This window comes from Brachyhypopomus gauderio, chromosome 10, assembly GCF_052324685.1.
Source record: "Brachyhypopomus gauderio isolate BG-103 chromosome 10, BGAUD_0.2, whole genome shotgun sequence".
Lineage (NCBI taxonomy): Eukaryota > Metazoa > Chordata > Actinopteri > Gymnotiformes > Hypopomidae > Brachyhypopomus > Brachyhypopomus gauderio.
The window spans coordinates 21244994-21254104 of record NC_135220.1 but is presented as its reverse complement, the minus strand read 5'-3'; positions in this window follow the sequence as shown (position 1 = coordinate 21254104).

Here is a 9111-nt window from a genome sequence, read left to right as displayed (position 1 = left end):
TTTTAGCGCTGGTCTGTGTGGACTAGGGGTATGTGCACGTGTTTGTTTATGTGTGTGTGTGTGTGTGTGTGTGTGTGTGTCGCAGGTGTCTAGGGTTATACTGCTCCGGAGAGTCAACATCAAAGAAGATCAAAATAATGTTTTAATTAACCTTATCAAGCAAAATATCAAAGCACAACTTAATACTCTTTGGTCGTCTTGACGTTGATTGATGCGATGATGATGTCATGAGTTGGGGTGGAGGGGCGGAGGGGGAGTGTGGGGGGGAGGGGGGTGGAGGGGCGGAGGGGGAGTGTGGGGGGGGAGGGGGGAGGGGGTGGAGGGTGAGGGGGGGGGGGGGTAAGGGGCGGGGTCAACTAGAGGTCAAAGTCGTAAATCACTTTTTTTGGAATATGCCGTCCTATAATCTCTCTTTCATCTAAGCATTAAATAATATACACTGTGTTAGGTCTTGGTTCAATAGGCTATGTGCAATCATTTCAATATGTTTTAATAAACATTGAATCAGTCCGGCCCTCGGCTTGTAGCAAATTTGGTTTTTTGGCCCTCGGTGTATTTGACTTTGACATCCCTGTTGTAGATGCATTGTTTTCATATTAGTTTTCATGTAGTTACTCAATAATTCACATACACTCACCGGCTACTTTATTAGGTAAACCTTGCTAGTACTGGGTTGGACCCCCTTTTGCCTTCACTGCCTTAATCCTTCATGGCATAGATTCAACAAGGTACTGGAAACATTCTTCAGAGAGTCTGGTCCATATTGACATGATAGCATCACACAGTTGCTGCAGATTTGTCGGCTGCACATCCATGATGCGAATCTCCCGTTCCACCACATCCCCAAGGTGCTCTATTGGATTGAGATCTGGTGACTGGAGGCCATTCGAGTAAGGCTGGGCGATATGGAGCAAAAATAATATCTCGATATTTTTTAGCTGAATGGCGATATACGATATATATCTCGATATTTTTTTCTTCCCAAAAGGTAATAACAAAGAGGCAGTAATAAGTCAAATCTACGTCTCAAATGAGTTGCGCGAAAAAGAGAGGCAGGACAGGGCGGAAGTTGTTAAAAGAGAAACTCAAGTAAATTCACTATTCACAGCGTTCATTGAACACGCTCATTTTTTCGTGAAGGTTGAACTGAACAAAACACATTTTTTAATAACTTGAACGTGAATTAGTTCACATTATGTGTCATGAACGGTAGACATCACTGTAAATGAACGTTGGAATTTGTTTCCATTGAAAACTGAGTGACATCTGTTTTCTCTTTTGAAACGCAACAAGAGAAATTTCCTCCCTCCTGCATTCTCCCTGGTGCCACTTAAATCATGCATCACCAGACAGAAATGGTTTTGACGTTGTGTGCGCAATGCATTGTGGGCAACGTAGTGTCCGCATGAGAATAGTTAACATACTGGCTAGTTAATAACATACTGGCTTCCGCACGACATTACCCGTGATGAATTGCAGCAGAGCGGGGTAGGCATAGCACGTATAAGAACGTATAGCGATTTCTAGCTTGTACTTGTCACGTCTGGCTCCGCCCCCTTCTAGTCTCGTCGTTTTTATGTTTTCCTCGTTCTTGTTACGCCCCTCTGTTTCAGCTGTTCCGTGTTAGCTCGTCAAGTTTTACAAGTGTGTGTGTGTATTGCCTATGTCCAGACTATACTTTGAGGGATCATTGTCGTTTTTTTAGCTCCTAGTTGGTGTGTATATGTCCAGACTATACCTTCAGGGATCATTGTCGTTTCTTTATCTCCTAGTTGGTGTGTATATGTCCAGACTAGGGCTGCCATGATTAGTCGACTAGTCACGACTATGTCGTCTACTAAAATAGTCGACGACTAATTTATTAGTCGATGCGTCGTTTTTTTTCCTCTCCAAACTGCTGCGACAGTTTCCACTGCTGCGTCTGCGTTTCTGTCCTTGACGCACATGCGCAGTTTAGTGGAAACCGGGGTAGACAGTTGACGACATCCCAGGACGTTATACACAGGGTTCCCGCGGGGTCTTAAAAAGTCTTAAAATGTCTGAAATTCAAAACTTTAAATTTAAGGCCTTAAAAGACTTAAAAAACAGCCAGATTTTCATCCAAGGTCTTAAATTTAATTTAGTCAGGTCTTAAAATTTTACCTTAGTTAATTTTAGAAAAGTGTAGTTTAATCGAAACGTCCGGAAGTCAGTTCTGTGTTGTCTGTGTTTGTGCGGGGCTACAGGTGTTGGTACGTGTTAATTAAACTACAAAACCCATAATAACCGCAGGCAGGAAACGGCCCTTGCTACGAAAAGCCTTCACGCAATTTTGTGCCTCATCCCCGCCGTCTTCGCTATCGTCAGTGCCGGGTCCCGCCGGACTCCACCGCAGTATCACTAGTGCTTCGGCTAATGATATTCGGGCTACATTAGGATAGAGCAGGCGTACTCAACTAAATTTGTCCGCGGTCCAATTTTGGCAGATACCTGTGCCCTGAGGTCCGGTGCGGCGGGGGTGGCGAACGTAAGTTGTTGAGCGGGGGGGGTAAATGAACATTGGTCAGGTAAATGAACATTTACCTGACCAATTTTAATGTTGCTATATGTTTCAGGTTTGAAAAGTGCTGGAATTTAGGTTAAAGTACTTTAAAATGCTTGAAATTGTAACTACTTGGTTTCACAACAAATAGCTGTCTGACTGAATAGTTCTCTTGTATTAGGTTAACAAATACGAGCCTCTTGTAATTCCAGGACGAAACATGAGAGAACGTGAAGACGTGAAGATTGGGCGTTTTTTAAATAAACAACCATTAAATAATGTGATAAAAAGCGAATTATTTCGAGTATATGTATAAATATTTAACTTAATTATGTTTAACATGCTGGGAAATATTGAAATGGACCTTGAAAGTGACGTACAAGTGCTTTAATTCCACCTTATAAAGGTGTATGAACCCTGAAAACGTGACTTTGTTCATTGCGCTGAAGCGCGGCGCAAAGTTACAAAATTCGAGAGATGCACGACCTCTCGAACCGACAGCGCGCGAGACACTCGCGCACACGCGGAGCCACAGCGATTACGTCATTTTCGCGAAGCGTCAACCAGGCAGGCTTGTTGTTGAGCGGGGTGGCGAACGTAAGTTGTTGCGCGGGGGTGGCAAACGGAACACTCGTGACGGAGTGTTTTTTCAATAGCCCTGAAATAAATGCTACGGTTTTGTTTTGGTCCGTATCCAGTTAATCAGGAATGAGATTGGGTCCGGACAGGACTGCGTTCGGGTCCGGATCCGGACCGCGGTCCGCCAGTTGAGTACCCCTGGGATAGAGTGACGGCAATGTTCCCTGGTTCGAATATCGCGAAAAAGTTTTCGTGTGGGCTAAACAAATCGCATATATAGCTAAATTTGGCTTGGCAGACTTCATCAAGAGAGAGTTGATACGCTCTTACCGGGCCGTATGTGTTAATGTTCGATGAAAGCTTTAATTCAACCACAAAATCCAAACAGCTGGATCTTCATGTTCGGTTCTGGAGCAATGGATATGTGCAATCGAGGTACATGGGCTCTCATTTCATGGGCCATGAAACAGCGCAGGATCTACCAAAATTTATCAAAGTAAGTGATCCTTACTTATGCTCCACAGTCTTCTTTTCAATGTGTTAACCATTTATTATACAATTAGGCTACAATACAAAAACATCTCAGAACCATGTACTGTCCATGGCATTGACTTAGAGAAATGTTTCAATGCATGCTAAATCCCAGCTAGAGGAAATAAAAATATATTTACTGTGTTAAATCATGTAAAATGTAAAAAAAACAACAACTATGCCCTGTAGATGGGTTATGTCATGTTTTGAAACATGTTCCACTGTCCCATGCTCTGTTTCATGGATTGCACATGGTTTTATTTACATTGTACTGATGTATTGCCTTTTAGTGGGCATATATACATAGGGTAAAAACAGGTAGTGTCCCAACGTTTTCAATGTTAACATTCAAATTCATATTCAGCATGGCTAGACAAAGTAAGTTGGTTTCATCGGGATAATAAATAGAAAAGAAGGTAGGGGGTTAAAAAAGTTTTGTGTGTTTTAAGATACAGATGGCCTGGGGAAAGAAAATTCTGAGCCTTTATTTAATTAGTTAATTTTATAATTTCATTTATTTCAGTAATTTAACCAAAATGTAACATTTAATAAATTTTATCAGCTGCAGGGTGTGAGGATTTTGGTCAAACCATGCCTTAGACATACTTGAAGATAGGCTGAGTCTACATGTTGTTAAATGTATAATGTGTGTATGATTATTTAATTTGATGGTGTACGTCTATCTTTTTATTTCTTATTTTCCAACAAGGAGGTGGAGGCAGAAAACATGCAAGAGGACACAACTGGCACACACAGACTCATATGTGACTGTCACAATGCATGGAGGTGTCACAGGTTCCCCTCACCAAGGAACTATTAGCATCTGTGGGTGCAGCACGGTCAAAATACTGACTCTTTATGGATCAGGAATGAATCAGGAAAGAAAAGGAATCCCAGAGCCAGAAAAGAGAGCTGACTGAGCAGTCTTTAGAGGACCTTAAGAAAAGGAAGAAAAGCTTGGAAGACGTATCCACTTGTCTTGCTAGAGTGGCAGATTCTCTTGCAGAAGAAGCTGAGGGCAAGGCTGGATCCAAGATGGCTCAGCTCCTTTCCAAGTCAAATGCTGAGATTGGTACTGAAAAGGAAGAACTCAGAGATATGTAGGGTGAGGTTGTATGTAGATATGCTAGTGTTGTGTTGGTAAGGTTGCTTGGGTTGAGAATGTTACTATTTTGATTATCTGTTTTAATATTGAATTAATGTAATCCTGTAACTAAATTAATCAAAATAAAATGTTTTAAGAGTATCTGGGATCATTGGATTGTTTGTGGTAATATGTTGTGTTGGTCTTAAATTTCACTGAGAATGGTCTTAAAAGGTCTTAAAAAAGTCTTAAATTTAACTCACTGAAACCTGCAAGAACCCTGATACAGACAGGTTCTGGTATCGTGGCTATCCGGCTACGGAACTCAAAAGTGCGGGATCATTTTCCGTAGTCGGGTTCCGAAACGCGTGCAATATCTGCAAGGCAGAACTTGCCTTCCACGGCAGCACAACCACGTACCTGAAGCATGTTGTGACTACTTGTGACAACGATGAATAGGGACCGTCATCTCTGTAATCTAAATTGCTCGTTAGCTGCTAAAGTTACCATAAACAGAGCGTTAACTTAGTACTTACTTATCGCAGGGTTGCCAACTTTTTTTCCGGCGTGAGATATCGGATGTGTGGTGTGTGAGCGTGTGAAGACGGTCAAATGCGTGTGTCTCACTCTCAATGCGTGAGAGTTGGCAACCCTGCTTATCGTGGTAACTGTAAAAGTTAACATTAGTGATGGCGATTGGTTTAATTAGCCTTAGCACGCATTCGTGTATTTTCTGTAACGTCAGTGAGACCAAAACTTTATTTTTGTGAATAACTCCTTAGTTTCAGGTCCCTACCTAATTTGATTTAAATGTAGCGAAGTTTGATGCCAGAGACTAATGAAAGAAAGAAAAACCTAAAAAAAAATTCTTTATTAATGTAGGCCTATTTATTTTTGTGTTTTTTAAGGCAGTGCCTTATCCTTATTTTAATAATTGTTTGTTGCAACAAGCTGCATATTTCATTAAAGGTTTAATGAACTATGATCTTAATTGTTTTTATTTTTAGTTATAGCTGAAATCTAATGATGGTTATATAATAGCAGTTGCATTCTAGTGTGATAAGCTGTATGTTTTATATTCAATTAACGTACAATCCGACTAGTCGACTAATCGTAAAAATTAATTGGTGATTAGTCGACTATTAAAATAATCGTTTGTGGCAGCCCTAGTCCAGACTATACCTTCAGGGATCATTGTCGTTTCTTTATCTCCTAGTTGGTGTGTATATATAGCCTATGTCCAGACTATACCTTCGGGGATCATTGTCGTTTCTTTATTTCCTAGTTGGGTGTGCACGGTATTCACGCCTTATCTATGATTCGTGGTTTTGATTAGCTTCGTGTTTGTGTATGGTTAAAGTCTCTGTTCCATTTTCAGGTTCGTAGTGTTTTAGGTTTTCAGTTCATGTTTGGTCTCCGTGTTCTCTAACGTGATATCATGCCTGGCAATACATGTATGTTCTGTTAGACTTCATGTTCATGTATGGCCGTTACTTGCTTCCCGTGTGTTTGTTCATGTCAGTGTATGTAACAATTTAGTTGTAGCCTACTCTTGTTTGGTCTAGTTTTGTACCCTTGTCATTTCCGCTGCCTTTTAGTGTATTAAGCGTTAGTTCTCTATTTATCATGCCACGTCATTCGCGGTCCACTCGCGTGTCGTCTGCAAATGTAAGATGTGAAATAAAATCTAATGAGATTGTACTATCTACTTCGCATTTGTGTCCGCCCCTTGATTGCGCAACAGCCAAATCGTGAAAAAAGTATTTGAATATCTCACGAAAAAAAGTAAAATGAACTGAACTTTGAACTAGTTCATAATTAAAATTGTGAACTTTGAACGTGAACTGTTCATGAAATACTTCCACACTACTGATGTAGCTCCTCGTTTAGGAACTAAATCATTCACAGTGTGAGCACTGCTGCTCTCTCCGCTGTTGGCCATGTTTATTTTGTGCGCTGCACGCACAACCTGCGTCCTTGCGTCATAATGTTGCGATATAGCGAAATCCTATCGAATAAAGAAATTTTATATTTATATTTTATATTTATATTATATCGCCCACCCCTATATTCGAGTACAGGGAGCTCATTGTTGTGTTCAAGAAACCAGTCTAAGATGATTTGCGCTTTATGACATGGTGCGTTATCCTGCTGGAACACTGTGCACTGTGGTTATAAAGAGATGGACATGGTCAGCAACAATACTCAGGTAGGCTGTGGTGTTGACCTGATGCTCAATTGGTGCTAATGGGCCCAAAGTGTGTCAGGAAAATATCTTCTACACCATTGCACCACCACCACCAGCCTGAACTGTTGATACAAGGCAGGATGGATCCATGCTGTTGATGCCAAATTCTGACCCTACCATCTGAATGTCGCAGCAGAAATTGAGACTTGCCAGACCAGGCAACGTTTTCCCAATCTTCTATTGTCCAATTTTGGTGAGCCTGTGAATTGTAGCCTCAGGTTCCTGTTCTTAGCTGACAGGAGTGGCACCCGGTGTGGTCTTCTGCTGCTGTAGCCCATCCACCTCAAGATTCGATGTGTTGTCCATTTACAGATGCTCTTCTGCACGCCTCGGTTGTAACGACTAGTTATTTGATTTACTGTTGCCATTCTATCAGCTCAATCCAGTCTTGGCCATGTCTGCATTGAGCTGCTGACATGTGATTGGCTGATTCGACATATGCGTTAATAAGCAGTTGGACAAGTGTACCTAATAAAGTGGCCAGTGAATATATGATTCAAATATATTTTTATGACCTTTTTCTTTACCAGGAAAGAACATCACATTCATATCTGTCTACACCTCCATTTGTCAGTTTTGTTTTCGAATACCTTAACTTCGCCATTGCCCGTCTTTGTTTTGACACGTGATTTTCCTTTCATCTAGTCATGCCCTCGTTTTGTGTAACAGCTGTTCCTTATTCCTCATTAATTAAGTCTGGTATTTCTTCTCTTGGTTTATTCTTTTGTGTTGTGTCTCCAGACACACCTTCAACTCTGTTCACCTGTTTCTCCTTTATCCTGCCCTATAAGTGCCTACAGGTACCGCTGATCTGTGCTGTGTATTCCTTGAGCCTGTCCTGAGCATGCCAGCCTGTCCGAATCACATCCTGAACATGTCTTCTTCACTCTACGCGCACGCCAAGTTTGTGACTGTTTAGCACTCTGCGCTTTGAGCTGTGACTGCAGCGCCTAGCGCCTTCTTTTCGTTGGTGGACTGTGTACATGCTTCTCTGTTGAAATGGACATTGAAGATGTAATAGCTCCACTGTGCTGTTTTTGCCTAGTAACAATATGTTACGTAAACAGATATTCCCTTTGGTTGTTAAGTTCTCTCCTTGTGTTACCATCCTACGTTGGTGCCTGTGACGCTATGCCTCATACTGTTAGTCTCGTGTTCTCCGTGTTTGCTCGGCAAAACTTAATAAATATGTTAACATTAAAGCTCACTCTAACGCATTTATGTTGGCCCCTTGATTGTGGAACACTGGCATCATTACATTCATCTTGCTAAGGTTACAAATCTGTTTGCAATGACAAAAACATAAACCACACCATAAAGACTCATTTGAATGAAACCGTTGACAGAAGACACCGGGGGCTACCTCAGTGAAGTACTGGCCTAGTAATCAGAGTGTTTTCAGCTCAGGCCTTCTGGCTGACAAGTTAACACTGTGGGGCCCCTGAACCTAAACAAATTAATAGGGACAAGAAAGTATCTGTAAGGAATACTAATGGTAAATGAGTTGTAGAAATAGATAGATGGATATATAGACTGATTGACTGGTAGATTGCTTGATTAAATCCAGAGTTACAGCAGCAAGCAAAAATAAAAAAAAATTATAAAAATAACAAACACATTCTGGTACACATTACGGGGGAGTAAAGAGATGGCAGGGTGTGAAGCTTCATTAAATAGATCTGAGAGTTAAGGGAAATTAAATAGTAGGGAGAAACCATGAAAGTGGTCTTGCACTCAAATAGTGATTAATGCATATAACTGCATGTTGAACCATATTGAAGATTTTATAAAAACACTTTTGGTACCCCTCAAAGTTTTCCTGCAAAACTGTTTTCCTGTATATTTACACTACCACTCAAACGTTTGGGCATTTTAAGCTAATGGATTACGCTTAAATTTGTTTTAAGTAAACAATAATAAATAAATGTTTATTTGTGAAAGGTGTTATATATGAATTCGCAGCACGCACACACACACACACTGTCAGGAACAGCACATGATCGCCGTGTGATGCGTTTCACCTGCCGCTCATTGCCCCTCCCCTTTCGCACTATTTAAGCTTTAATCAATCAAATCAATCAAATTTTATTTATATTGCGCTTTTTACAACAGTTGTTGTCACAAAGCAGCTTTACAAGTGTAGAGTCC